We start from the raw sequence: 26,796 nt of genomic DNA, 5'->3' as shown, positions 1-26,796 counted from the left end.
ATTGATCTTAAATATTTTATTTTTCAATGTCTGTTTTAATTATTTAAATCTACTTAGAACTATGTTTGAATTCCAAATTGACTGTCCTTTCACTGAACGGAGCATGGTCTCAGGATGGTCCTGAGGCTGAGCCATCACTCACAGCCCATTCCACTTCATGGGATGCTCGTGACATCCAGGTCTCACTGGGTTTGCTCCCACAGAGCTAAACATGGTTACTGTGATTGTGGGGGGAAAAGCCCAGAGGGCAGATGAAAGTTGTGGCTTGATCTGGCATGTTCTAACCTACAAAATTATCAGAGGAGAAGTGCAAACTAAAATTAGAGCGGGCTGGAGAGTGCATGAGAAAAGATTAGCAGCCAACTTAAGTGGGAATTCAGAAGTATTCCAGAGATGTGTGAATAATACAAAGGAGGAATGGATCTATTGAGGGGAAAAATGGAAACTTGCACGAGTGCTGAAAGCATTGTGAAAGTACTCAGTGAATACCTTGCATCTGTCTTTGCTGAGAAAGAGGGTACTTTCAAAGTAATAGTGAGGGAGGAGATGGATGAAAGACACGATGATGCTGGAACAACTCAGCAGGCCAGGCAGCATCCATGGAGAAAAGCAGGTGGTCAATGTTTTGGGTCAGGACCCTTCTTCAGGACAGGCCTGCTTTTCTCCACGGATGCTGCCTGGCCTGTTGAGTTCCTCCAGCATCATTGTGTTTTTCATCTAGATTCCAGCATCTGCACTCCTTTGTTTCTTTGGGGAGGAGATGGATATGTTTAAAAATTTACAGAAGGGAGGTATCAGAAAGGTTGGTTGATCTTAAGTTGACAACTCACAGGATGCAACATAGGATTTTGAGAGTGGCACCAGAGGACTTGAGAATGGTAAAATAGGGAGTAAGGGCAAGTCCAGCAACTAAAAGCCAGTCTGGTTAATTGGTTGGAAGATTTACAGAAACGTTGAGCCAGAACAAGATTTATAATTGTGTGGAGGAAAATGGATTATTTTAGGCAAGTCAGCATGGAGTTAAAGAATGCTGTTCTTCAAGGGGAGTAGGACCTGAGGGACCTAGGGGTTTGGATGCATGGCACAGAACAGGTTGAGAAAGAAATTAATAAGACAGCAACAATTCTGGGCTTTGTCAAGAGAGGCAGAGAATATAAAAGCAGTGAAGTCATGACAAAAGAGCTGTAGGTGACCTTGAAGTGCATAAAGGTGGAATAAATCCCTGGGGCCTAACTAAGTGTATTGTGGGAAGCAAGGAAAGAAATTGCTGGGGCCTTGACATATTTTTTGTCTTCATGGGGGAATTGAGTACAAAAGTTGAGACATTATGTGACAGCTGTAAAAGACTCTGAGACCTCACTTGGAGTATTGTGTGCAATTCTGGTCGGCAGGTGAGAGCCATAGGTGAGGTGATGGAAGACTGGAAGGTGGCTAATGTTGTTCTGTTATTTAAGAAGGGCTGCAAGGACAAACCATGGACACAGGCTGGTGAACCTAACATCAATGGTGTGAAAATTACTGGAGGGGATTCTGGAAAAAAAAAGCAGGATCAATCTGCATTTGGAAAGGCAAGAACTGATTGGGGATAGTCAGCATAGCTTTTCGTGTGGGAAATTGTGTCTCACGAATTTGATTGAATTTTTCTTTTGAAGAGGTGACCGCAAGGGTTGATGAGGGCAGGGCAGTCGACGTTGCTCACATGGACTGCAGCAAGGCCTTTGACAAGGTTCCACATAGTAGACTGGTCTGGAAGGTTAGGTCACCTGAAGATCCAGCATGTGCTCGCCAATTAAATACACAAATGGCTTGACAGTAGGAGGCAGAAGGTTGTAGTGGAGGGTTGGCTTTTAGATTGGAGGCCTGTGACCAGTGGTGTGCTGCAGGGATTGGTTCAGGATCCCCTGTTCTTTGCCATCTATAATAACAAGTTGAATGAGAGTGTAGATGGTAGGATTAATAAGTTTGTGGATGATGCCAAAATTGGTGGTATAGTGGAAAGTCGAAGCTTACAACAGGATCAAGATCAACTGGGAAAGTGGGCAACTCAAACAAGTGTGAAGTGATGCATTTTGGGAAGGATGAGCAGAATGAAAGGCAGAGCCCTGGGGAGTGTTGTAGAACAGGGAGACTGAGGCATACATGTACATGGTTCCCTAAAAGTTGTGACACTGTTTGACAGGGTGGTGAAAAAGGCATATGGCATGCTTGCCTTCATTGGTCAGGGCACTGAGTACAAAAGTTGAGACATTATGTGACAGCTGTAAAAGACTCTGAGACCACACTTGAAGTATTGTGTGCAATTCTGGTTGCCAGGTGAGGGAAAGGATATTATTATGCTGGAGAGGGTACAGAAAAGATTCGCAAGGATATTGCCGGGACTGGCGGGCTTGAGCTATGAGGAGAGAGACTGGATAGGCTGGGACTGTTTTCTTTGAGGGAGGGTTGCTGAGGGGTGACCTTTTATAGAGGTTTATAAAATCATGAGGGGCATGGATGAAGTGGATGATCACAGTACTTTTCCCAGGCTAGTGAAATATAAAATTGGAGGACATGAGCTTAAAGTGAGAGAGGACCTGAGGGGCAAGTTTTTCACAGAGACTGTGGTGGGTACATGGAATAAGTTGCTAGAGGAAGTGGTTCGGTGGATACAATTACAATGTTTAATATCTGGATCGTGTAGAAAGTGGGATGCCGTTCCCATTGGTGCAGGGTTCAAGGACAAGAGGTCACGGGTAAAAAGAGAATTAATAGTGGCATGAGGAAAGCTTTCTCATGCATTTGTGGTTGGAATCTGGAATGTACTGCCTGCAGATGTGGTGGAGGCAGGTGCCATTGTGGTCTTCAAGAGGGAATTGGATGACTGTGCAGTGAGGGGAAAATATTGCAAGGTTACGGGGGAGGGGCTGGGGCTGGAACTAGTGAGCTGCTCTGGTAGAGAGCCATCACAGACATGATGAACTGAATGGCTGCCTTCTGTGCTGTAACCATTCTATGATTCTTCGATAATGTTTATGAGATTGCACAAACACTGCAACATTTGTGAATTCAAATTCCATTAATGCCACACTGTGTAATTGACTTCAAATAATTCAGGTAATTAGTGAGAAAGCAGCAAATCAAATGACTTAAAGCAGAGTTGTAAAACACAAGGCATTCATCAATGTCCTTCAGGGAACAGAACCTGCCACTCTGACCCAGTCTGCTCTACATGCTTTGGATTAACTCTGAATGTTCTCAGCAGAACACAAAGGTGATTATGTTGAAGTTTTATTTATTAGGAAATGGGCTTTCCAAACAAATACCTATTTTGTCAATATACTGAGCCTTTCAAATATGATCAATTGCCCCAGGAATATTCAGTAATTATTCTTTATGGGGGCTACCAATCAGTGACAGGCACATTGAATGCATCACAACATAAAGCATACCAGTGCCACAACTACTGAATACTACTTTCCCTGCCTAACATTCTTCAAAAGAAATTAATGTTTCATAAACTGGAAGATGTCTTCCCCGATTCAAACTTGGATTCACTGATGTTTTCAATTTTTAAGAAGCTTGTTCTTGTAATGTGAAAGTAACTTTTATGCCATCCAATTATGCATTGGGATCAGCAGCAGGTTCAGCATTGCATTGTAACCATGTGGAAAACAGAAGGAATCTTCACCAGTAATGTTGGAATTACACTTCTTGAGGTCCAACAACGATACCTTGCATTTATAGAATGCTTTCTTTAAAAACTATTTGAGTTTCACTTTTCAGTGAAGAGAATCATAAGGTAAAGATTGGTCTCCAAATATTTTTTATTTATTCATGTATGTTACAAGGGCATTGCTGACAAGAACAACATTTATTACCTACGTATTCCTAAACGTACACTGAAATAAAAAGCTTGCTAAGCCATTTTGAGTCCCAGTTAACGGTCAACCATATCGGTGACCGTGATGTCACAGATAGGTCAGAAAGGATAAGGGTGGCGGATTTTTCTCTCAAGGACATAAACAGATGGACTCTTTACAACAGTCCACTATTTTCATAGCCACCATTACTGATCCAAGCATTTTATTCCAAGTTTAACTTTATTGTTTGAACTTGAATTCTTTTTGGTGGGGTTTGACCTCAATGCACCAGTTGAGTACATTAACCACTGTGCTACTGTACCCAAATATCCTTCACTGTCTTCAGGTTGTCCTTTCAGCTGCCACATCTGTTCCCCAGGTAAAAGATATCTGCCAGATATAGTAGAATTTGTCAGTAAGAATATATGGTATGGATGTTGTATATGGAAAGGCTCAGGGTAGGATGCCCCACAGCTTGTGAATTCACTGCTCTGAATTTAATTCTTGTAAAATGAGCTTTAACGTCAGTGCATTTTTGGAATAACTCTTGATCTTTTTAATATAAAAGAATTAGTAAAAATAATCCAGAAACATAACACAAGGACACCTTTCATTTGTGCATCTCAAGGTTTAAATGTTTTATTCTGATGCTGTTGTTTATTTTTATTATTTATTCTCAGGATGTGTGTGTACATTGCTGGCATTATCCATTCTTAATTGCCCCTGAAACAAGGAGGCAGTTAAGAATAAATCATATTAGAGGTTTTGGAGTTGTGTATTTCCGTTCCGGAAGGACATAAGTGAACCAGATGTGTTTTTACAAAAATCTGATTATTTTGTTGTCTCGATTACTGATAATAAGTTTTCATTCCAAGTTCGTTTAATTACTTGAATTTAAATTCCCCAGCTGCTGTAGTGGGATTCAAACTTATTTCTCCAAGCATTTGAATGCTGGTCCATTATCTCGCTCTTCCCCTAGCTGAGGGAGGTGATGAATGTAAAACTAAGGTACAGGAAGGGAAGACTCACTATCTTCATTGCAAACCAGGCCCCTTATGAATGACTTACCGCTTCTGATACTTGTCTCTGCTTCTTCAGCAGTGTGGAGTTTGGGAAGGACATCCGCCTGTAGTGTTGTACTCATTTTTGCAGGCAGCCTTCTTTAAGGACAGGCAGAGGGATCAATGATTAACAACTACAAAAGGGCCATACTTTGCCATACATCAGCTGGAAAGCATGACAGCAATTGCAATCACTGAGGTTGATATGGCTGATGGTAGGAGTAGGTGAAGCAGATTTTCAATGTGTGGAAAAGCTGAATAAAGGTATAGAATCATTTACTGGTACAGCACAGAGACAGGCTGTTTCAGCCCTTCTCATCCATAGTTGAGAATTGCCCCGATGCCTATCTACACTAATCCCATTTGCCTGTATACTGCCTGTATCTCTCCACCAGTAAACCAAGTGGGAGATTTTCCTGGAACTAATGCATGGGTGCATTGGTAAGGCAGTCAAGGGGAAGGGTCATCCATGTAAGGTGAAATAAATGTAGCAATATTATCTACTCTGACTCGCCAAATGAGATGAATTTCTTTTGCTGTGACAAACAAGCCCTGGTGCACATGCTGCAGATATTGATAACGGACTATTCCCAACATACCTGGGAACAGCTGTTAGCCAAGATTCTGTCAGGAAATTAAGGTGTCTAGCCAGTCTCTTGACTGCTCATAGATGTCATCTAGCCTTGGATATTTGTAATGCTTTTTCATGCAACAGACTTCCAGCCACTTGTACAATTACCTTCAACGTCACACAGTTTTCCTGTCCCAAACGCCAATTCCAGTCTCTTGTCAAGCCTGGAGCTCACGTAGCTTCTCCAAATTACACTGAATTTGGAAACCTGAGCAGGAGCACCAGAGCACTGGCAGTTCAGGTGGGTGGGCTGAATCCTGACACACAATATTCTACACAAGTGACTGTGCAAATCAAATAATAAATACTATAACCACATAACAGGGCATAGGATACCTTGTCTATGTACTTGGGTATGTTTGTGTGTGTATACATACTTGGGAAACAAATTTTCTTATGAATTGATGTCTTCAGTTGTCTTATTTTATGCATTTTTCAGATCATGGAGAGAGTGAATGTTAGACTATTGGACTTTGTCAGTAAGCAACACTGTCATTAAGTTTTTTGTCATTAGGCAACACTGGGAGGATGGATCACAACAGCTGCAAGGAAAATTAGTATCACTTAGAAATACTTAAAATATATTGCCCAGGAACAGGACATGCAAGCAAACTGATCCATTGTATCTCTTGTCAACCGCTCAGAAACAATTCCCAATTCTCCATGTCTAACACTGTTAATTATGTCCTCTGGACCTGGACAAAGCTCGCTGGATGTGACAAGTGTTGGTTGCTTTGGGATGTCAATTTAGAAAGTCAATAATGATACAGGGCATTTTTGTCCTGAACTTTATAGCATGTTCTTGGCACAGTGTTTGCATAAATTAATTTGCAGCACCTTTTCATTGTAATAGGATTGCTCACCCAATTGAGGCACTTGGGTTCTAGGAGAGGTGGTGTTAACTAATTTGAAGTCCTTTGCAATCCGGCCATCCAGCTGAGGTGGGCTTGTTTGACAGCATAATAATGAAACATAGCTGTGTTTTCAAATCCGGGTAGAGTATTTTAAAAGTTTTCCATATCTTGAAGGCTATTGATTCCATTCCTAGCAGAATGATGTTTAAGAAAACTCCTGAAGATTAAAATTCTTTCTGACGTTACCACTTTCTGTGCATCACATTTAGTTGTTAGAAATAATATAGCTGTTCCAAAGAAACATCTTCATGGTTTGGCAAGTTTTCATGAAAATAAATAGCTTGGGGTAGAAGGAATTTGGCTAGCGTTATCTCCATCTGGATTCCACTTTGCGCCTTTACTGCCAGCCACATATGATATCACATTCATTTGCATTTGTATGCATGCATTATACAACATACTGAGTTTGCACGATGACTAAGATATGATTGGCTATCATTTTATACCAGTCTGGTTTTTATATTGGTGCTTTGATTTTCCTCATTACTTATCTGATGATACCTTGAAGTATGTTGGTACCTAAAAATCAGATTGTCATCCATATGCACATTTGGAACACGGTTTTAAGATTACATCTCTTACTTGTATGTTTAATTTTAATCTGGAATAAAAGAACATTCCAAAATTGAAAAAGTACATTCCAAACTTGTGGCTAATACAAACGGAAATGAGATCTGTGGCCTGTGTTCCTTTTCGGTCCTCTTTATGGGGGCGAAAAATCCACTTTTACTAAGCATTTGATCATGTGACCTCATTTTGTTATGATTTGTTAACCACTTATCTGATTATGCCAGCCTTTTCCTACATTAGAGGCATGATATCAGTTAAAGCTGTCAAGGATTTTAAAAAAAAGTATGATTAAGCTCATTACTTTTTTGTATAGTCCCAGTTGATTTTGCTTTTAATTGCAAATTTTATGAATATGATAACTGCATCCATTCAAAGTTTATTTACTGTGCAAAAACAGCAATGCATAAAAATCATTTTCCAATTTCTGCAATGTTCATTACCATTATGATCAATCACTGTAGACAATGAGTCTTGCTTGATATGTTTATATGGAAGATTGGTTGCTACCTGCATTGTATGTCCAGCTGTTGTTATTTTGACGTGTACCTCCTAATCTTTCTTAATGGACTGGCTTCAGCCCATGCCTCTCCCTCATGCCCTTTATACTTGGAACAAAAGGCCATCGTGTCCAAGCAGCATCAAGCAGGTATGGTTCTGACTGCACACAGACATCTACTAATTACAACTGGAAGCCACAATTGAAACAACTTTTTTTTTGCAATTATTTGTTTCTGTTCTTAGTTGAGCTGTTTGTTCCTGTTACAATTGTAAGGCAATATATAAAATGGTCATCTTTTAGCCATGTGTTACTAGCACTGGTCATTGACCCATAGCTATTTTTGCTTACTCTATTGAAGTATTTGTTGTACTATCAATCTTAATTCAAAGGCTTGTATAGATTCTGGATTTTCTAAAAGAGAACACTATATAAACTGATAGATTTTATTTATTTTTGCCTTTACCAGAATAACTGAGACTGTTAACTTAGTAATGTTAAAGCATGTTTCACATGTGGTGACAGCAGATTTCTGTGATGCTGGAAGCTGTTCTAAAAGTACATAGAAATACAAACCTTTTGGCTAACAAACCATCCAAAAGGTTCAGTAAGTAAACTTTCAGTTCACAAGATCTTCGAATTTGGCACTTGGCTTCACAATGCCCTGCCTTTCAATTGCTCTCTATTGCTTCGTGTGACCCGATTTGGTTCTGGCACCATTCAACAAACTGAAAAAAATTGTGCTTCTTTTCATTTTTATTTTGGCTCTTTTGTTTTAAAATGAAAGATGGCTTTCAGCTGCACATGATCACATCCAACCTTTCAGCCACACCTATCATTCAGCGTCACTACCCAAACCCAGGGTGCTGGCTAGCCACCCAACGAAGTGGCAGGTGCAACAGCTTCAAGTCTGTTTGACAGGTCCTGTTTTACCCCGAACAAGTGACTTGGAAGCAGTCATAACATGGATGAGCACCAGAGCATTCAGTGCTTGGTGAGTGACATAAAATAATAAAACAGAAGCCCAAGACTCACTGACAGATTTGGAAGGCCAAATCTGTCACTTTTCTCCGTTGCTGAGCCCTTCGGGAAGTCCAATAGTGGAACACCAGCCTTACTGGGGTGCTTCAGTTTTATGCTGGGACGCTGGGACTCGCTGCTTGGTTCCTGTGCCAGGTCAAGCCTAATAAATCCTTGAAATCCTATTGATTTCAATGGCGATCATTGGGTTAAGATTTAGAAGGCAAATAACCCTTCTTTAACATTATATTTTATATTTTAAATTATATTTGCATTAATTTTGTTTTTGTTTTTAATTATTTACTTCAGTACTAATAGTCTTAAAATATTGTGTGAAATGTTTAAAATCTATGACAGCATTTACAGCCAGCAAAGAAAGGCTCTGGCTTTGCCAGTAGTCAAAGCCTATCAGGGGGATTTTTTGGAATACAAGCCACTTTATCTGCTGCTCGAGATTCAGATGCCACTTGACTCTGGGGTGTAGAGGCGATCAAAATACACCATATGCAATAAGGCCAAATAAGTGTGGGTGGACTGCAGGCAGAAATTGGGCGGGATCTGGGTCTCGATGAGCTGACCAATCTTTTACTGTTGAAAGATGAGACACAGTTTCAGAAGAGATTATTCCTGTGGAATGAAGCTCCTTATTCAGACCTTGGTTGCAGTAAAGTCTGAAGCTGAGTGATCTTTGCAGAAACCAACAGGACCATTGGCAGAGAGGTTATTTTCATGTCAATGCCCTTTGACAGGTCTTTTGAGGGCTCTTCCATCATTTTGTGCTGATTTGGTGAAGGTTTACAATAGAATGGGCTGGATTTGACCTACATTTAGTAGAAAGGACTCCAGACAGGCCAGTGTTGTAGCTGTGCTGAAACATTTCAGCTGGCTGTGTCTCTAGCCCTCTAGCACCATTCTTTATTTCTACAGCCAGAATGTTGTCAGCCTCGTAGTCTTTGCCATGTCCAGAGCACTCAGCTACCTATTGTACATCATTTGGAATTAATTAAATGTACTGAAGATTGGCATCTTGATGACAGGGATCGAAGAGATAAAAGCAAACCATTTCATTGGTACTTGTGACTGAAGATCCTTGCATGTCTTAATAAAAGGTCTTTTCTTTTACATTCGCATTGTAATGGTGAAGATAGGAATGTTACACATCCTGTTAGCTCCTTAATTGTCTGCTACCATTGGATGTGACAAGACTGCAAACCTTTGAACTAATCCATTCCTTGTGAGTTTACTCAGAGCTGACTACAGTGTCTTGCTTCTGACAGTCAGCAAGCATGTCGTTCCATGCTGTAGCTTCATTAGTTTGGCACATCATTTGCAGAAACGCCCACTGGTGCTTTTAGAATTCTCTTTTCACACCTCATTGTGTTTATTATTACGAGGGATTTGCATAGTGCCAGCAGAATATAATGCATCAGCTACCAACATGTAAGTCGTACTGGTATTTTTATAATAAACAGTCTGAAAGATGTGCTGCGACATCTGGTTTATCGATCAACTGGTGAGAAGGCAATCATAATTTTATACATGTTGGCTAAAATTCAATCATTTAAGTGTACAGCTCAGAGTTTTGCAGTTAACAACAAAGTCAGAGCGTTTGTCGATGATCCCAACAAAAGCTGCCCACCAAGATGTATAGCAAACTTCATGGTATGAATTTTACCTTTCCTGCCATTAATTTTATTCATTTAAAGGGGACTGCTGGAGTTGAGCAACAGTGAGGCTCTAATCTAACCAAGCAGCCAATCAGATGAAGACTTCTCTGAGACAGCAAACCGGAAAGTAAAAAGCTCAAATGAATATTTTCTACATGTTACCAAGGACAAAATACAAATAGGAAGAAATGCGTAACTATGAGGCTGGAGTTGAAATATTAAAACTACTAAAATATTTATAAAATATTTTGAAATCATAGAATCTTTAAATAACTATTCTTAAAGAAAGTGACCGCATGAACATTTTTTTCAGTACCAGAGAGTTTGTTCTACTGTAATTATAGCTTGTTGCATTTTAAAAGCTCATTCAACACTTAGTTTTTTTTACAGCACGACTAGTTTTATCACTAATTGAAATTCTTATCAACAACTTATAATTAATTCCCTGTGCAAAGATTGCAACAGTGCATGAGCAGTATATGACGAACAGTAGTTTCTGGATTTCCACATTCAACTGCATGTGCATACACTCCAGAGATTGCTGAGAGGTTCATAGTGTAATGACAGTGAACACTGACAGCTTCATCATTGATACAACTGTAAGATCTAGCTAAAAAAATATTTCCTGGATGTGAATTTAAAAAAAAACCTGCTTGAAGTTCCATCCCACGCTGCAAATACCAAAATATGATTGCCTTGAATACACCAGGGACTGACAAATGGTTGGTTCAATTTAAGGATGACACAGGAAAGTTTCAGCTTCTGAAACTTTAAATTAGTTCAAATATACAAGTGCATATTTTCTACTTCTGGGAAATTGTGAACCTCCCCTCAGCTGTGACTCTTTCACCCATTAATTTTAATGAACCAGAAATTACAGTTTGATAGTACACAATCACTTCCAGCATTTAACTAGAATAGAAGTGGAATATTTACCCTTCAGTATTTTTATCTATTGAGAAAGTCAGATTGACAAGAAACTTTCCATTATCACTGATATAAAGAAACAAATAATTGGCCGGCATCCTTCATGTTGGAACATCACTTGATCGTGGATTTGATTGGATTTGGCTGGCCTCAACAGATTTTGAGGCTAATTTAAACATAGGGTAGCTTTTTCAATCACAATGAATTTCAAATGTAACAATATTAACATCGGTGTTTCTGTACTATCACCGCTCTGTCTATGGAATGGAATGTAGTCAAGTTTATTGTCATGTGCGCAAGTACGGTGAGGTATAGGTACAATGAAAAACTTGCTTGCAGCAGCATCACAAGCGCATAGATTCAGACGACACACAAAACATTATATTATACGTGACAGTGAAGGGAAAAAAAAGACATGAGTGCACAAAAAAACCACTATCACAGACAAGTCCATGGTAGTGCAAGAGGTGGTCAAAAGTGTTCCGTTACTGAGGTAGGATTAGGTTGTGTAGGTTGGTTCAAGAACCTGCTGGTTTTTGGAAAGTAGCTGTTCCTGAACCTAGTGGTGTCCAAATGAAATCATAACCATTGCTCTGAGAACACAAGTGGATAGGGTGGTAAAGAAGGTGCACAGCATGCTTGCCTTCATTGGTTAGAGCACTGAGTATAAAAGTCGGGAAGTCTTGTTGCTGCTGTACAAAGCTTTGGTTAGGCCACATTTGGAGTATTGTGCAGAGTTCTGGTCACCTCACTATCAGAAGGATGTGGAGGCTTTGAAGTGGATGTAGACAAAGTTCTCCAGGATATTCCCTGGATTAGATAGTATTAGCTATGAGGAGAGGTCAGACAAAGTTGGATTGTTTTCTCTGGAGCTTCAGAGGTTGAGGGGCAACCTGATAGAAGTATATAGAATTATCATAGGGTCTTTTTCCCAGGGTGGAAATGTCAGATACCCGGAGGGCATATCTTTAAGGTGAGAGAGTGGAAAGTTTTAAAGAGTTGTCCAAGACAAGTTTGTTTTTGCACAGAGAGTGTTAAGTGCCTGTGTCGTCTCGGAATTAAGTTCTCACTTCTGTCCGCTGTAAAGTAACATAGTGCCACGAGGTCGATTCGATAAAACGCGTTTATTAGCAGTGCACCGCTAAGGAGAGGTCTCTACAGCACTTGTTAAGAGTCGCTTCCTGAGGTCTCTCCGTACAAAGGAGCAGACAGAAATTTATACAGATATTGTCACGCACACTTAACGCATGCGGCGCCACAAATTTCGGTCAAACCACAGAGATCCCAAGACAGACATCGCACCTATTGTCCAGCATAATTGAGTTATAATCAAGAAATTCAAAGACAGGTATCACCCTCATTGTTTAGGACAAGCTTCCCACTCGTTGTTTATTGCACCCAGTACTCCTATTGTCCAGCATAATGGGACTGAAACCAAGGTTCCGGACAAAGTAATTAACACCTTATCCATTGAGTCAGCAGCTTGCGAGCTCTTGCTTGTGAGGTATTTTTTCTATCAGCTATAGGTATGGTGACAGTTTTTAACCCTTTACTTCCTCACCTGGGCCATGATGCCAGAGGAGGAGATGGAAGTAAATATGGCAGCAAAGTTTAAGAGGCACATGAACAGTCAGGGAACGGAGGGATATGAATCATGTACAGGAAGATGGGATTAATTTAATTTGTCATCCTGTTCTGCACAGACATCGTGGGCCAAAGGACCCATTCCTCTGCAGTACTGTTCTAAGTTTGATCTGCAAGAGCTTTGGGACATTTTGGACGTCATTTAGCTTCACATACTGTTTCCAGTGCATAAACATTGAGTCATGCAACACAGAAGCAGACCCTCTGTACCACTGCATCCATGCCGATCGTCAAGCACCCATCTACACCTTATCCCATTTTTCTTCTCGCATCCCTGTGAACCCACTTGCATGAAGGGGAATTTACAGTGGCTGATTAATCCACCTACCATCTTTGTCATGTGGGAGGAAAGCGAAATACTTGGGGGAAACCTACACAGTCACAGAGAGAATGTGCAAACTCCACACAGACTGCACTGGAGGTGATGATTTATCCTGGTCTCTGAAGCTGTGAGGCAGTAATGCTAACGACGGCATCATTGTACTGCCTGAGAATTATCTAAAATAATGAAATCTTAAAACATATATTCTTAAAGTGTGGATGATGTGAACATCATGGGTTAAATCCTTCCTAACATTGGAAATAATATCAGGAAACAATTAACTGGGTTCCCTTCAGTATATGTGTGAATAAATCAGATTTTTCTTATTGAATAACTTAACATTGAAAATTTCGTTATGGATAACTTGTTAATGGCCTCATGCTTGAAGTCTACTATCAAATCAGAATACATTGAGATTAACAACCATAGCCACATAAATACTTGTAATTAGATCTTTTTTTCCATTTGACTCTAATTTTGGCAAAAAAAACATTTCATTTAACTCCGGAGAAATGTGTTTCTGTCAGGAATAATGCTAAACCTAATCTTAGAAAAATCAAACAGTGTGAACTCCAGTCTTGTGTCATAGCTGCTAATACAGATTTATTTTGTAAGTGGGATTCTGAAAATTGCTTGGAGTTAGTGGGCATATTTAGCATATATCAGTAAGAATGTAATGGATACTTATCAGACAGCAACTACCCAATTGGCTCAACTAGTGCCTGCTGATGTTTATGCCCACAAGCCTACTCCCATTTTAATTATCTCTTCCTACCTTTGCTTCTTACCTTTCAATTCCACTTCCCACATATATAAATTAAATATTCCTTTAAATGCATCAATCCCATCTTCATCAACCATTCCACATGGATATTACTTCCACATTCTCAGTATGTTCTCAGTTGAATCTGTGCAAAGAAACCTCTCCATTTTGTTTATTTGGTCTATAAGTGGCTATTTTTTTTTGCTGCCTTCTGGACTTGCTTATCAGTAGAGACAGTTTATTCACACTTTGTCAAACTTCATGTATTTAATCCTCCCATAATACCCCTGCTTTTGGCTTTCATATTTTTCTGCGATCAAGAGCTCTATAGGAATCCATCTTTCCTGATATTTGAATGTTCTCAGTCCTGTAACATCTGTCCAGCCTACATTTTCTAGTAGTTGAATTTTCCAGTGTCCCTTGTGAACGATCTGACTACATGGACTGCTTCTATCAGTCAGAACTCCATATTATGGCTTCCTTTCCTCCTTCTCCACTTCCTCTTCTTGTACTCCTGCTAGAAGCCAGGCTCTTCCTGGGTGTTTCAAAAGCTGCAGGGGAGCACTACCCTGTGAAAGAATTGCAAGAATTTAGTGGTGTGGTGTGCTCAGCATGTTCACACATTAGCTGAACATTGATCTGATAAATCCATTTCTGTTGCTTGAATATGCCAGAATTCAAATGAACAGATCTGAAGCATTATACCTGCTGTCAGTGGTACCACACACCACGGTGAAGTTCAAATTTAAATCAAAGTCTTGTGTTTTCTCCTCTCCTAATTGTCTTCAGTAGGAGGTATTGAAATACTTGTGCACCAATGTGTAAAGAATCTCAGCAATGGCCATTGTACAGCAGTGCACTGCAAACTGCAAATGTTGTTTGTATCTCCAGCAGGAGTTTTAAAGGAGGCGTAAAAATTAAGAGTCACAGTCACTTTACCAGTCAAGGGCAATGTTGTACTTACCTGGCTTTTAAGCTGCTACACTTGTGACGATAGCATTTATTATATATCGGTCAGTTATTGAAAGTTAAGTGAAAGTATTCAAGTGAAAGGAAGAGCATTACCTGCTGCAAACCTTCCATGAATGTTTCTTCCTGCACAGTGTCAATGATCCTACCACCCACCCCCATCCCTCCTCTCCTCTTGTTCTGCTCTATCTGGTCTCTCTTCAATCTCTTCAGCTTCCCTGTCAGGTTCAATTTCCAGAAACCCTTCAGTATTTGGAACCAACTACTTATGGACAATAATTTAAATATCACAAAAGGACAGCAAGAAAGGCATGTAAAGTACAATATTCAGGCAAGTATAAAGAAACTTCTGAAACCTTTCCAATGGCACCAGCAGTCACAAGAAATAACCAGGGAAGCATTTTGTAATTCCTTTAAATAGCACTACAGTGAGTGCAGACCTTCATGCATTTTAATATGTTCAGCTGTGTGCATTTAGTGTTGGCTGGAAGGAGAAGTCCTGAAATGGAAGTAATGGCTTTCATCCAGCATTGCACACTGATCTACATCCTAATCTATATACTCTGTGTGGTGTCCACAATTTTACAGGCAATCTTGTACAAATCCACTTGCTGAATTGAGGATCTGAGCAATTCCTACTTCAAGCCATTTTGAAATATAAACGGGTTGAAATTCACTCATGGAACGGATCTTTCAGGACCACTTGATCCCATTTGTGTCGTCTTTGATCAAAATCTGGGCATTTATGTGTAATTTCCATAATTGTACAATTCTGTGCAATAAACGCACAGACAACTTACACAACACTCATTTCACATGTGTCCTGTCAAACTGGGCTGTGAATGTGCAGATAACATAATGTGTGGTGAATGCAAAAGAACAGGTTTGAAAGCCTGACAGAAGGGTTTGAAGCAGAAACTTGGTATTTTCTACAGTGCTGCATTTTGGAGCTACCAGAGGCAGGAAATTTTTACCACTTGGTGGATAAATAGGAGTGCTTCAATAATAGTTACACTGAACTTCCACAATGAACATAAGTAGAACAGCATCCAGAAGCAAGGCCTCCTTGACAGAAAGGCTGGCAGAAGAGTACTCTGGATGAGTGGATCTTGCCCCATGAGGCACTATAATCACCACATGTCAAGGAAGCCATATATCTGGACAATAATACATTCACATTAGGTGGTCACTCCTACCAGAAGTAGGCAGCACTTCAGCCACTAACAAAGCCATTGACAAAGGAAAGCATTGTAGTGAAATTACAAGCTTCTTTCACCTGATGTAACAAATACAGATGACCTGCAATGGTCCTTGGATATTGGTTAGGGATGAGACAGTTTATCCCTTCACCAATCCGTCATGTCTCTGCTAATTGAAATGTCTCTACCTTATAAGTCGTGAGGTCAATACATTCTTGAGGCTTTCCTAGTTTGTATGACACAGCTTGTTATATCTGTCAGCAGTTAAGCATTGCCTGAACAACTTAATCAGTTTTTAATCTCAAGAAGTCAGTCTATTACTTGGATAACTCCACCAATAGTGGCTATGATTTTAATTGCCAAGGCCCCAGACTATTATTATCTCTCTCCAACTCTTTTTCTTTTAGAGGCTCATTAAACTTGTCGCTTTGATTCATCTATTGGCCATATGCCCTTAGGCCCCTTCAAATGCCCTGCATTGAACTCTTTATAATTCTTTGGCATAGTGGTTTATTTTGCTATGTTAATGGTGTTGTATAAATGTAAGATATTGTAAAACATGAAAAATGTGCCCCAAGAAATTCTAGTGCACTCAGATAGGTGCATTGGACTGGCATTCTAACAAGGCACCAATAACTATATTGATACCGGGCCCTTGCTGCAAATTTCAGTTCTGCCTGAGCAATGACCATCAATGCATCATACGGATCAACTTGGTTTAAACTCCTCTGAATTGGAAATGGCATCAACCTATGCAACCCTGGTGTGGATATAGTGTTCAGAGCTCAAGTCTGACTCACGTCAGGAAGTATCCACGTGAACTTCCAGAGGGATGGGAAATGATCCAGTAATACAGATTACTGTGTGTCATTCCAGAAAATTAATTGATTTTCAATTGTATGATGCTGGGAAAAAAATACGAATTGAATTTCTGGGCTATTCTTTCAACAGCAAATTCTTAAATCTGCAATTCTTTTATGGCACACCTGAATATGTAACTGTAATGAAAAATAATAAGCAACATACTTTTTCCTTCTGCAGGAAAAATATAGTCAACATTTTTTTAATTCTTTTACAAATAAAACAAAAAAATACTACTTATATTTAGATATTCACTGATTAAAATAAAGAATTCAATTGACTTTTAACAAGACCCACCTCCAGATTCCGCGATGCATCAGTCACAAAATAATTGGAAGCTTCTATTACTGCCTCATAACCTTTTGAGAATTAGGGGTGCTTTGAGCAAAGATGTTTCAGAGACTTCAGATAACTGCCTTTCTGTACCAAAATATATTTCAACACTTGATCAAATCAAAAGTGAGGAGTGCTTGGCCATGTGGTAATGTTAGTTGTCACAAACACTCTTCCCATCTACTAGTGCAAATGTGAGGCTCTTGGTGATTGACCTTTTCTATAAAGAGCTTTGAACCCTTCAGGATTGTGGATATGTCTCCAGGAATTAAAGATATTGAGAAAATCATAAGACATTAATAAAACAACTGTTTTCCCACTTTAGTTAAACAATATCATTTATTAGTTTTACAGCTGCTGAAGGTGGAAAAAAAAGTATGATTGACTTGGTGGCTGTGGCAAGTCATGTAATGAAACTTAAAAGAACATGTCAAATCAGAGTTGGCAATGGCATTGAAGACATCTCTAATTTTACACATGAACTGTTTTTAAAGTCTAATTACATTGGTACATTACCAGTTTTCCTGAGAAAACACAGCATTACAGAACTTCAGGACTCCATATGTGATTGAGCCTTATTCTTAATCCCAAAGCTAGATTCTCCTTTCTTCACATTCTCTAGAAGTGTTAAAAAAAATCACGACAGGGAGGATATAAGGCAACACTTTTAGCATTTTGGAATGTTTCGGCTGTTTCCTGTTCAAGATTCACAGAGGAGATGACAACCAGATGCACCTCAGATCAGCAATGACTAACATGTTTTACAGAAAGTTGTACACATCAGAATGTGAAATGTCAGCTTGTACAATAGGTTGGTTTTGAGAGATTAAAGTTTCAAAGAAATAGCACAGTCAGGAGAAATATTCCTCTTTTTCCAAGAAGGAAGACTAAATGATATTTATTAAGATTTTATAACCACAAAATAGAATATTGGATGAGAAAAAAATTTGCTTTTTTGTCAACCTATAAAAGTCAGCCAATTATAAATCAATCATAATAATAACTAAATATACCAAAAACTACATGATTTTTTTTCAGTGGTGTAGTTCCAGCAAAGGATGATAGAGATTGTGAAACAAGTCAGATATACCTAAACCACACTTTTGTAGCAAATGCATTAAGTTCCAGTAGAACAGAATGCTGGCAGAAGATCTGCTCATCTCTAAGGTTATTGCACTTCAATGGTACCTCACTAGCTGCAACGCATGTTGGAATATCCTGAGGTCATGAAACATGCACTTCTTTTTCTTTTGAGGTGCAGAGGCAAATGATAATGAAATTCTATCACTGGTACCAGAATTAAACGCGACAACATCAGGTTGCAGAAGAGAGACGTGAGTTAACTGCACGACTTATTAAACCAGAATGAGAAACATTATGATGCTGGAGGAACTCAGCAGGCCAGGCAGCATCCGTGGAGAAAAGCAGGTGGTCAGCGTTTCGGGTCATGACCCTTCTTCAGGACTGAAGATAGGAAAAGGGGAAGCCCAATATATAGGAGGGAAAAGCAGAGCAGTGATAGGTGGACAAAAGAGGGGAGGCAGGGTGAGCGCAGGGTGGTGATAGGTAGATGCAGGTAAGAGATAGTGATAGGCAAGTGCGGGGGAGGAGGGGAGAGCAGATCATGGATGGGTTAAAGGTAAGAAGAGAGAAGGAAAAAGGAGACAAAAAGAGACCAGCAAAGGGAAAAAGAGAAGAAGTATGGTGGGGAAGAGCGGGGTTGTGGGGAAGTGGGGTGGGGATTACCTAAAGTGGGAGAAATCAATATTCATGCCATTGGGCAGCCAGGTTCCAAGACAGAAAATGAGGTGCTGCTCCTCCAGTTTGCACTTGGAACTCTAACGCCCGACGAGTCTCTACCATCGCCCCTGACCTGCTCCTCTCTGAGGCTGAGTAGTCTGTTCTCAGCAAAGGCCTCACCTTTGTACCTCTACGCCCCCACCAATGAATTCCGAGCCCGGTACGATGCCGAGCACTTTTTCCGCTGCCTCCGCCTCCATGCCTTCTTCTTAGGTAAGGAGTCGTCTCCTAATGACCCAGTCTCCTACCTCCAGCCCTCTTCTTCCACCTGGACTCCCCCACCAGGCCTGTTGGCTTCCCTGAACCTGTTCATAGCCAGCTGTCAGCGCGACATCAGCCGTCTTCACTTTTCTGCCTCCCCACACCTACTCCAACCTTACCCCTTCTGAACGCTCTGTTCTCCACTCCCTCCGCACCAACCCTGACATTGTCATCGAACCAGCTGACAAAGGTGGTGCCGTGGTAATCTGGCGTACTGACCTCTACCTCGCAGAGGCCAGACGCCAAGTCTCAGACATTTCCTCCTATCTACCCCGAACCATGACCCCACTGAGGACCACCAGAACATTATCTCCCGCACCATCACTGACCTCGTCGCCTCGGGAGATCTCCACCCCACCCCCCCACCCCCCCAACATAGCTACCAACAACCTTGGTAACCTTGGACTGCCCATTTCTATCTCCTCCCCAAAATCCACAAGAAGGACTGTCCCAGCAGACCTATTGTCTCCGCAATTCCTCACCGACACTTATTAAACCAGGAAGTGGTTGAGTTCCCAAGCTTTGCCTGTGAGAAGACTTTTCTTGAAGTATCAACATCGAGAAGTAATTTACTTACTGTTTAATGAAAAAACACAAAGAATTTGATAAATATTCTACATGCAAAGCATGCAAAGCATTAAAGTATAACATTTAATTCACTCTGTTTCAAATTCAGATGGATAAATTAATTTGCTCTAGTTAGAGCTTCCTAAACCTAGTTTAGGAAGCTCTAACTAGGCCAGGATTGGGAGAAACCTAGTTTCTCCCAATCCTGGCCAAATCTTGAGGACTTACTCCTTCAAGCTGCATCATTACCTGAATGTCAAGTTCCAATGCAGGGAAGAACTCTCCACATCTTGGCTGCTGCTTCATTTCCAGAGATGGACAGGATTAAGTACAGCCAGGATGCTGAGGAATGTGCTGAAAGAGAGCCAAACCAGAACCTATCGATCTTCCTTGATATTGAAGCAGTGGCAGGGGACAGCAGATTTGCAAATGTTACACTTCTGTTAAAAAAGATGAGCAGGTAAAAGATGGAATCTATGGTCAGCCAGCCCCCTGCCAGGGGTGGGAAACATTCAGAGAGAATAATCCAAGCCAATATCAATAGTCACTTAAAATATAGATTACCAAATGACATTCACCATGGATTTATTAAATTGTTTTGGATTAACACTCTTGAGGTCTTCAATGAAGTAACAGGAAATGTCTATATGGATTCAGTGATTATTTTGTGGAGACTGCCTTTGGAAATATGTTTAGTAAAGTTGATTTAACAGTAAACCTGAAGCCCGTGGCCTAAAAGGGAAAGTGACAGCATTAGTAAATGGGCTCGGGAATAATAATCAAAGAGTAATGATGAAAGGTTGAGCCAGAGTGGAGTGAAGAGTGGTGTTCCCAGGTTCAGTGTTGGGACCATTGCTCTCTTTGGTATCTATCAATTGTAGCGGTGTGTAAAATAAAAAGCATAATTCAGTGTTTGTAAATAATGCTATAATTTGGGATTGTGGTGTACATTGAGGACAAGGGAACAGCCTTCAGGAGGATCTTGACAGACCGAGTGAGATGGGATACCCTGATAAAATTTACTGCAGAGAAATGTGAAATGATACGTTTTGTTGGGATGAATGAAGAAAGCCAATTTGAAGTAAATGGTGCTGCTTTAAAGGGGATTCAGGAACATAGGGGACCATGCAGGAAAATCATACAAAGGCAAAGGACACATTGTGAAAGCTGTTAAAAATAGATCCATGAACCTTGGCTTTTAAAACAGAGAAATTGAGAAACAAAGGGAAAGATCTGGATGTGTGTGGGATCAGTCACATCCCTTATAGAACATCCCAAGCCATTTTATGTCAACGAAGTTTTCTTTTGAAGAGTACCACTGAAGTGATGTAAGAAACATAGCAGCCAGTTCACACAAAGTAAACTCCCAGAAACAGCAAGATGATGATAACAAGATAACCTGTTGTTTATTAGATGTTGATTGTTGGCTAAATTTTGATCAGGATACTGGAGTTAACACCATACTCTTTTGTTTTGAAGTTACAGAGTGGGATTTTCTTTACTTATACCAAAAAAAAAGGCAGTGTTTTAGTTCAGTGTCTCATCCCCAAAAGACATCGCCAATAGAATGACTTGAGCACTTACTTGCACTTTTTTTTATTGCAAAAGGTCAGTGATCCCATTCAAATACACAATGTAAATCTGAGAGTTGGATGTAAGGTGAACCTGGCCTCTTTCCTCAGCAAAGCTTTGCTCTGCTGCTGGGCTTGATGAGTCCAGCGGCTGAGTGGGAAGTCAGATGCGCTGGCAATGTGGTCTCCAGCTTGCTTCAAACCTGGGTAAACTTGATTATTATATATTTAGGTTTAAATTGGTCGTACAAAGGAACAAAACAAAATATCAGTGGTGTAAGTATCAAATTGAAGGAAAGCCAATTTCAGTAATTTGGGAAAGAATCAAGCCCAGGTGGACTACAAAGGAAGATTGACCACAACGCAGTTGTGTACCAGATTACTAGTCTAGTAATTTTTACCACTGCACCACCATTGTACTGAAGGTAGCCAATGAGAGGACAAAGATTTAAAGTAAACAAAGCGGAAATGATGAATTTGTTTTCTCAGATCAAAGGTTACTATGATCTGAAGTGCATTACTTGATAGAGGAATCAGATTCCAAAAGTAATGTGACATTAGTTTGCATGATCAAGGAAAAAAGAAATACATGGCCAAAATCTTTCAAGGAGCTAACACGGGCATTTGATTCTGGATAGACTTCTCTGCTCTGAAAAACTGAATGATTCCACAGGCTTCAGCTACAAAGCTTGAAGCATAATTTAATGGGCACAAACCACCTAACGAGATGATGAGTTTCCAACCAAGTCATGGTCAGCAGTCCTCTAAATGTTGCTGGCAAGTGGGGGCCGAGGTCAAGAACACAAAACATTAATAGTGCACTTGGATCATCAATTTAATGATTGCTTTTTATAACATCATTTTGACCTAAAAAAAATGCTCAAAATCCCAGAGTCCATGGATTCAAATGAACAAGTACATTCCAGCAGTGTATTTTCATGTACAAGAATACATTGATTCGTTCTGCACTGGGCACTTATTCTAAAATATTGCCTTCTTGAGAATTACTGTAACAAATAATACTGATTGTAAGTGCAAAACCACTTGAGGTTGCTAATTGTTTTCAATGGGCATTCCTGTACTCCACAGGATTCACAAAAAATCTTTCATGATAAATGTTGGCAGAGCAACAATGTTTATACAGCTGAATGATTTTAATGGGGCCTGTGGGCTTTTGCCTTGCCCTGACAGATATTTGACTTTTTATTCACTGTATAAAGCTACTGCTGATTCTTTTTCTGCAGCATTGCTAATGCATCTCACTGATACGTGCATTTGTTTTGGAATTACCAAATTTTTGCCTTCTGCTTTGTGTCCCAATAACTTTAAATCTCCCTCTCATGGAAATAACGTTGCTCATTTTTGTGATTTGTTTGGCATTAGGCATAGACCAAAAATTGACTTAAAGTTTGGAAGATCGACAGTAGCTCCTGTTTAATAAAATCCAACCTTCAGTAAAGAGGAACCATCCTTGCATTTTCCTGCTGAGTGGGTATTCTAGCAAGGTTAAAGGAAAATCCTCATGTAAAAGGAGTTGTTCTTGAATATGAAGCATCTAGCCTGGGCTGAGGTGATGTGTCATTAATAGTTATTTCAGGAAGATCTGTAAGCAGGTTCTCTCATCAACATGACTATAAGAATCATTCCTGGTGCCAGGGCTCCAGAACGTGAGGAGAGAGAGGACAGAATTACACTTTTCAGCCTGGAAAAGATGTGTCTGACAGGTGATTGCATTGGATTATTCAAAGAAGCAAATGCTCATTGCCACCTGTGATGCAAGTCTGGCCCCATTCTCCACGCCATTTCTGACTTGTCAGACCCGGCATGGGATCCAAGACCCCATTGATTTCCATGGTGATTGTAGTGTAAAGTTTGAGAAGGCAAAGTGCAATGTAAGTTTCTTGAAGTACTTAGTTTAACTGCTTTAATCACTTCTAATTTTTTAATGTGCTTTTAGTGATTTTTTAAAACTTTTTTCCCACTAACTTTAATTTTAAAAGATTTTAAGTGTCTTTGAATTTCAGGCAAATTAGTCTTTTTTTAACATCAACTAAATTTTACAAGTGGCAAAGCTCTGCCCATCTCCCAGCTTTGGCAACCACCAATAGGATGTCAAGGCTACTTGAGAAGCAGAGCCACCTCACACTGCCACCTGAGGCCCAATCAATCCCTTACATCTGCCCAGAGGCACAGGGTGAGCAAGATCTGGCCCAGCTATGTTTATAATGCTTAAAAACAAGATGCAGAAATGTCCGACCTTGATCAACAATTGTGCAGGAGTTAACATTTTAGGCCAGTGGCACTTACTGTTTAAATCAGCTGTATCATATCTGTGCAGGGGTTATATCCTTGGCAGCAACCATTTTATAATTGGCTGCTTGACTCCATCTTAATTCCAAAGAAGGTGAGAGCCAGGACAAGAAAAAGTGATAACTCAGGTGTTCAAAGCAATGTTTTGCTTTACTGCAATAAAAACAATCTTTAAAGATGGTACATCTGCTAAGCATGCTTCTGGGGCCAATGTTTATTGCACAAGTTAAAGCAAGCTCATAATGTTACCACGTGTTACCAAACATGCTGCCATGCAAGGGAAAACCATGAGCTCATAAGTTACTGCAATCTGTTTTATTTTAAAACCAAAAAGCAAATGATACAGTGATGTATTGAACTTTTTTTGATTTCTGTTAAAAGCTGAAAGAATATCCTCAAAATAAATTTAAATGCCAATTGTAATAGCTTTGCCAGCCCAGCACGAATATATACTTTGGACATAACTGTGTTGAGTTCTCCAATGCTTGGGAATGTCCTCATCCACTAGAACTAACCCCATAGTGCAATATAATCTCTTCTATTTTTGAATCAATTACAAGCATGGGAAAGTGTGTCAGCAGGCTTAATCTGTAATACACATGGTCAGAAAGGTTAAAATCTTACAAGGGAATAGGGGTTCAGTTCACCATAGGAAAGTAAGATATGGAGATGGTTCACCATAGCAACAGTTGGCTTTACTGGTCCTTTTGACGTTAAAGAGTGAAGATTCTGACAAAGAAGTTAGACCACGGAAGATGACTTCTTGAGCTTGAACAAGTTAGTCAACTTGCCTAGTTGCAAATAAGAAAGCAGTGTGTATGGGCTTCAGGAGAATGACAAATACTATTTGCTTATATTATCTGCCTGATGTGCATATGACAAGAAAGGATCCAGCAATATGGTGGTTTCATTCCCAAGGGAAGACCACTCTGCAATTTGTTTTTGTTATAAGCAGAAACAGATGGACCTCTCCATGGTAGTTGTTGCAGCCTGGGAATGAAAACAAACCGACAACCCATCCAACACCTTGAGCCTCACCACACAAGGTTGGTAATGTTCATTTGCCTGTTAGCATCCTTAGACTGCAGAAGTGATAAGTCACTGAAGAAAGTGGGGTTAGGGGTTGGGGTAATGGGGAGGGAGTTACATTTGGGCTTGGGTGAAAGTGGGAGGAAGCTTTAGACAGAGTTGGGCTGTGGGTCTGGTTCCAGCTACTTTCAAGGCTGCCCAATTTTCTAAGGAGGCATTCAGTGAGTCTTGGGTCTCTTGCAGGTACCAGGAGCCTTGTACCTTTTTAAAGTAGTCACAGATACTGGATGCCTTTTTCTTTACTGGATTTAGTAAGATGGAAGTTCACATACTTCTGCACAATGAGCATGGAAATGTCCCAGCCACCAACATTGAATATTCAGCTGTTTTGCACTTGAAAAGTAGTAATAATGCTTTCAAATTGCCTGATCCATGTCATCTCCTGGAACTGTGCTGTGTGGTACCACCACTTTCTTTGATGTTATAAAATAGCTTGGTATTATTGAAGAGTAATATTCGTTTCATCAAAAAGGAACTCGTGAAGGAAAGTGCACAAATGTAATTATTTTACCTGCATGTGCTAGTCAAGGGTGAGTAAATTTAATGCAAGGACAGTTTATACAATTTATATCCTGCTGTTCAAGATCAAGTACAGAGCACATCTCATTCACTGCATTTGATACATATGATGTACATTCCAAAGGATGCAATTATACCTTGTTCAGAATTCTGCTTTCTCTATTTTCAGAGCTGTTATTGAACCTTTATTTATATCCTTAAAACTATGTATCTACAGTTACAGCTAAAGTGAAATTTCCTCATGCAGGGTTTATTGTAAATGCAAGGCTCTTTATTCTTCTTAATTTATAGCCCATTTGCAGATTAGTTTCAACTGTGACACTATATTGTATCACATTGTGATAGCAAATGGGACAGTTGCATCACTTGCAGCCTGCCAAGGATGTTTTGTACTTGTTCTTTGACCTATTCTTTCTGTGTTTATTTTGGCTCACTTTTGTACTTTTGAGCAAGCCATTGAATTTCAGATTTTGTCCTGTGTGACCATTAACCCTATCAACAACCTCCTGCGTCACACTAACTTCTGGTCCAAATGGATGCAAGCAACCAGTGCTCCAGTTCCTATGAAATCAATGCAGTAAACCCTTAACTCCCATGTATTTAACTTAAGCAGTGTTGTGCATTTGTGGTCACATTTAATCTGTTGGTTTTTCTGCTGATGTAGAAGTCATTCAACACCACATATTTGAGCCTCCAGATGATCATTTATCTTAAAAAGTGAAGTGTTTGGGTAAGGTGGCAAGAAGCATAACACCTCCCTGTCAAGGGTATTCTGCTATTAGTGAAGTATTAAATGTCTTCCTAACAGCGGAGGGGTGAGGTCTCTACCTGTGTCCATGTGAATGACCACCTTGAGAGGGTTCAGAGCACATTTCCCTTTCAGCTCTGTAAACCTTGCCCACAAAGTAATCTCCTGGAGTAACCGGGGAATAAATGGCATTTACAGTTTTCAGGACTTGTGGCCATTTTCCAATACATCTCCAGCAAAAGTTAAGGGTTTAACTATATATTTGCTGTTACTGATTCATATACAGGAAGATGTTACTGCAGGCAAGGCCAGTGTTTATCATGCATTCCCAGGTACCCTCAAGAGAGTGTTGAATGTGTCACATACCAGCAACAAAAGAAACACACCGAGTCATGTATAAGTGTTAAAAACTATTTTATTAATAACTACTTATGATAATAAGAGAAATAAAAGTAAAAATGTTAGAATGTTAGAAGTAAAAATATTAGATCTTAAACATTAACCCCAAAAACTAAACTCAATGTGTGTGTGTGGCAAATTCCCAAACTCCAAGTCCAGGAATAGTTCTCAAAGTTCGGTTCAGCAAGCCTTAAGGTGAAACGTGAGCAAAGGCTTCTGTAAAGCCACCGTTGACTAAAGAGGAAATGTAGAGAGAAAATAGAGAGTAATTACGAAATCCAAACGTTCCACAATGGAACCCGTACGACACCTCAAT

The sequence above is a fragment of the Pristis pectinata genome, chromosome 4 (assembly GCF_009764475.1).
Source record: "Pristis pectinata isolate sPriPec2 chromosome 4, sPriPec2.1.pri, whole genome shotgun sequence".
NCBI classification, from domain to species: Eukaryota; Metazoa; Chordata; class Chondrichthyes; order Rhinopristiformes; family Pristidae; genus Pristis; species Pristis pectinata.
The sequence above is the reverse complement of the archived record's forward strand: the minus strand, read 5'-3'. Positions refer to the sequence as shown.